The 4,964-nt window shown below is 48.7% G+C and overlaps 1 long non-coding RNA gene across 1 annotated transcript; it reads right to left on the bottom strand.

Moving 5' to 3' along the window:
• Positions 1-341: 341 nt before the first annotated feature.
• LOC123286620 (uncharacterized) lies at positions 342-4,695 on the bottom strand. The gene is made up of 3 exons (XR_006529231.2): positions 4,228-4,695; positions 3,518-3,668; positions 342-2,530 (listed from the first exon to the last, which is right to left on the bottom strand). It is a non-coding gene; the product is annotated as an uncharacterized lncRNA (long non-coding RNA).
• Between the last annotated feature and the right edge of the window lie 269 nt (positions 4,696-4,964).

Here is a 4,964-nt window from a genome sequence, read left to right as displayed (position 1 = left end):
ATTTGTGGGCATGGAGTGGTATGGGCACAGCGTGGTCCCTGACCAGCAGCATCAGTTGCATCCAGGAACTTGTTAGAAAGGCAAATTCTCCACCCCACCCCAGATCTATTGACTCAGAAACTCTCAGGGTGTGACCCAGCTGGCTGTGTTTTAACGAGTCCTCCAGGTGACTCTGATGACTAGCCTGGTGGCGTCAGCATGCAGAGAGCATGCGAGGGGATCAGGCAGGCAGGGTAGGCTGGCATCTGACTGCAGGATCCTAAATAGCAGATTCTAGAATTAGGGCCTTTTCCCCATACCATTGAGAAGCTCCTCAAAGTTTTTGGACAAGAGTTATTTATTCATCCAACTAATATTTATTAAGCACCTACCACATGCCAGGCCCCACGCTGGGCACTGGAATCCAACAGTAATACACCCACAGTAGATCAGGGCAGCGTTTTAAGTACGGGCTTAACTGGAGACAAGATTGCTATTGTCTGTCTTTTTTTTAAATCTGCTTTTCTAATGGAACAGACACCTATTATGCTCTCCAGAAACAGCTCTGCTTCTTGTCTCTGACATCAGAAGCTGTTCAGCTGGGGATTTCCTAAAGTCTCAAACACCAGTGATGTGAACGGATGGAGGGAAAACATGTGCACACACACACAATGGGGAGGGGTGCCGGTCTAAAGGCATAAACTTCCAGTTACAAGATAAATAAGCCCTGGGGACGTAATATACAGCACGGTGACTCTAGTTAACAATACCGTGTTGTATATTTGAAAGTTGACAAAAGAGTAGATCTTAAAAGTTCTCATCACAAGAAAAAAATTTCTAACTACGTGTGGTGATGGACGTTGACTAGATTTATTGTGGTGATCATTTCACAATATATACAAATATTGAATGATTATGTTGTACACCTAAAATGAATATGCTGTTATATGTTAATTATATCTCAATAAAAAAATAAAAGGGTGGGGGTCAGTGGGAGAAAACATTTTCTTTTAGGTCCGTACTACCCACCAGAGAGCTGCTGTTTTGTGGAGTTCTAGGATGGACCTCGCAGCCTCTGACTGCTGTGTGAGGGTCAACTAGCTCCAGCTGTTTCTGTGTTTACTTAACAGTTTCCAGAAGCTGTGGGCCAGGAGGGTGGGGCGAGCGGAGGGGCAGAGAATGAGGAGGCCAGCCCTGGGAGGTTCTCTCCTGTTCTCACACAGCCATTCTGCCAGTTGCTCGAGGAAATTGCAGCGTGATTTCAAAGACAGACAGGTCTTTTCATCAGACGTAAATGAAACAGGCCAATGTTGCTCTTCTGGAATGTCAGAGGTCCTCAGAACAACTTTCAGCCTTCTTTCTGGTTTGGATGAGGGCCAAACTGGGGATGAGGATGGGGAGGCTGGAGCACCTTCTAGGTCCTCACCTCCAGCCACAGGGCTCCTCTGGGGTTCCACTGGGCAGGCTGAGACTGGTGTGCTTGGCTCTCCACTGGGGCAGGTCAAGAGAAATGTTAAGGCCAATGATGGTCACATCAGGTGGCAGAGGACAGGACTCAGAGGAGTCCCAGGGCTATTTCAGTTTGAGCTTAAGCTCCCTGGCCTCTAAGAAAATAGAGATGGGTTTCCGATCTCCCCTCACCCCTCTGCCTCCCATGTTGGCACCAGGTCAGGACCGCAGAAAGATTCCAATTCCTCTCCCACCCCAATAGAGCAACCATTCACTCCTTCCTCTGCAGGGTCCTCAGCTCGCACCAGATCTGAAGGTGCGGAGGGAAGGAACGGAAGAGAGAAGCTGAGAATTCTCTCCCTGTCCAGCATCGCCAGTGCCACCAGCCCTGTGTCCAGTTTCCTTATCCTGTGGTTGACAATGCAACAGCAGCCCGGCCAATACCAGCCCCCTCTCCTCAATCGCTTCCCAGGATTGTTTATAGGAGACCAACATTTCAGAGAGCAAGCGCCACTTCAACATATCCGTAGGCAGCGCACCGTCATCCATACCACAGATCTTATTTTAAACTAATTACATTAAGGAGGGGTGGGTGGGAAGGAGGAGAGGGGGTGATTATAATCGGGGATTTTTTTTTTAAAGACCTAGTTTCAAAAATCTCAGACTTAATTTAGTAAATTTCAATTACAAGGGGAGTTACTAAGCTGAACATCATTTGCATTATTCCCTTAATTACCACTTCATTTGTACCCGAGATCATCGATAGAGATTCTTGGGAATGTAGGCTCAGAATAAGTGATTGATCCTAATGAGGTCTTTGTTCTTCCTGCGCCCATCTTAGGAAGCTATTTCCTCTCTCCTGGAGAGGCACAGAGTTTGCCAAGCTGGGTGGGGACACCTTAAATTAGAAATGGAGCCTGAGGAGAAATCAAGAGGTTTTCAAACTGGCTTCACCACCAGGGAGAGAGGATGCCACACCACTCCTCTCCCTAACAGCTCCTCATCAGGCTTTTATTCCTCTCCCTTTGAATGCATTAGCTCTGCTGGGCTGCTGTGGAGGACTCTGCTCCTGTGCTGGCCACAAACGTCCATCTTTATCAGCCTGCAACAGAGGAAATAGCATTTCGGGGCCTTCCCCTTGCAAATAACAGATGCCACTATCTATCTGTCTGCTTCTGCTTTTCCTGCCTCCTCTAAAGAGTGGGTGTCAGCAGTCCCTGGCCACTGGATCTTCATGGGAAAAGCTGTTTTCCAAGATCAATTAGCTCTAAAAAAGTGATAAGCCCACAGGGACTGCGAGATTCTGTGTGTGTGTGTGTCTGTGTTAAGATCCATTTTGTAGAAGGAGACAGTCTTCTTTTTGGGTGTGGGTAGGGAAAGGGCAAAGTAATAAAAATCTCCAACCTAAATCCTGCTAGCGCCGGCTGTCCCTTCACATGGCACCTCCTGCCCTGCAGGGCTTTACAAAGCACTTGTTCATCTATAACCTTATAGGTAAGAAAAGAATTGCCTTCATTCTACAAATGAGGAAAATGAGGCTCAGAGAGATTAAGTGACTTGCCCAAAGTCACTCAGATGGGGGGGTGACAGACTGAGGATTTAAGTCCAGGTCTCTTAATCCTGTGCTCCTTGCATTACCCGGAACCACCTCCCACGAGCCCCCAGCAGCCTGAACATCGACCCCATTTGTGGAAGTCAGGATCGGATCTTACTGCAGTGTGTTACCCCATTTAAATTTTATTTTTGAATCTGTATTTTTAAGCAACAATTTTATTTCAGAGGAATCCAGAGAGTGGCCTTACTTAACCTTCCTCTGGAGGTGTGTCTGTTTGGTGAAGCATGGTTGTTGGGGGAGGTGGGGAGGAGCCAGTAGGGAATTTTCCCAGTTTTCCACTGGATGAGGCCAAGGCCCATGGAGTCAGAGACAAATCCATGATTCTCCTGGCATTCTGAACATTTGCCAAATCCCTGCTCTTTGCTCTCATTATTCCTCTGGGGTGGTTTCCAAGTGTGGAGGAGTGTAGGCTGCGGAAGCGTTTGTGCTGGGGTGGGGCCCCGGGCAGAGGCTGTGAGGAAGGAGGGTGTTTACCGCAAGGGTCCAGTCAAGCCTTGGGGTCACAGACACTGGTCCAGAGCAGGAAGTGTCCTCTGAGCTAGAAGGGTGTTCATCTCCTCCAGAACCTCCTGGATACTGTAGCTGCCTCTGTAATAGCTGGTTACCCCCTCATGGTGCAGGAATCCTCCGGTGAAATGAACAAAAGTTTTGTAGCTCAATAACTTGGGTTCAAATCCCACCTCTGCTTATTAGCTAAAAGGTCTTGGGTAAGTCACTAAACCACCCCAAGCATCAGTTTTCTCATGTATAAGATCAGAATACTAATATCCACTCGCTGGGCTGTTCTGAGGTTTAAATGAATAATGGAAGGCAAGTAGCAAATGGTGGCTTTGATTAGCAGAGGGCTGGAGGCAGTCAGGAAGTGGGAGGCTGAGGAAAGCAGACTGCTTGTCTCTCAAGACAAGAGCAAGGAGCAGGAGTGGGTTTGATGCTGAGACAGCTTGCAAAGACTTTTTGTAAATAGCCCATATGATGGCTCGGGGGGGGGGGGGGGGGGAGCACCGAGAAACTAGTTTGAAAAGCAAAAAAGTCATAAAATAGCACCAGAGTTTTTTTTTTTCTTAGCGTGAGCAAAAATATTCAAGCAGACAAACCCAAGCCAATCTTCTGGGACTAAGCCTCTAAATATTACGTGTGAGTCAGCCCAGCTTCTTTTCAAGAGAAAGACACCCCCATCTCCTTACCCAACACCTGCATCTGTGACGCATTAGGATTGTAGCTCCTCAGCTTCTCACACCAAAATCACAGACCCTTGTCGTGGGCATGAGGACAGCCCTGCACGCAGAGAATGGTAGCCCCTCTCCTGGTTACAGCCGCTTTCCAAAACGCCCCATCCAGAGCTCAGGACGCACGCCAAGCACCACAGCGGGCACTAGGTGGCGCTGGACCCCACGTTATTCAGGCAACTCAACGCGGCTCCTCTTTCTGGAAAAATGTTTCTGCAGCGAGGTCCTCTCCTTCCCAGAGACCTGGGGGGTTATTTCAGTTTATAATACAAGCACAAAGCTCCCCGAGGAGATCGCCCCTGGCTTTTCTGCTAAATGGGCCACTGTCCAGGTGTGGCTGCGAAGGCAGTTCCAGACCTGAGGCTGGAGACCCAGCAGTCATTTACTGAGCTATATAAAACTTCAGGAACAAGGAGCCCTTTTCAACTTCCGCTCGGCCCAGAGTGGTGGGAAGGAAAAGAACTTTCTCCCTTAGGAGGAAGTGGAGAAAAAAAAAAAAAAAGAGGCAGATCCATGAGGCTCCTTTGTGAGACCTGCCCAGCATCTGCCCTTCCCTCCCGGGCAGAGCTGAGAGGACTTCGACCCTGACCCCAGGCCATTTCATTCCCGGCCCTCCCCCTCCCAGGGTGAGACCCATCCTCTGTGCCCCTGAGGAGCTGAGTAGTGGGTTTATTTTCTGTCCAGGGATCTGGGTC

Source organism: Equus asinus, chromosome 6 (assembly GCF_041296235.1).
Source record: "Equus asinus isolate D_3611 breed Donkey chromosome 6, EquAss-T2T_v2, whole genome shotgun sequence".
In the NCBI taxonomy this organism is placed as follows: Eukaryota; Metazoa; Chordata; class Mammalia; order Perissodactyla; family Equidae; genus Equus; species Equus asinus.
The sequence above is the reverse complement of the archived record's forward strand: the minus strand, read 5'-3'. Positions and strand labels throughout refer to the sequence as shown.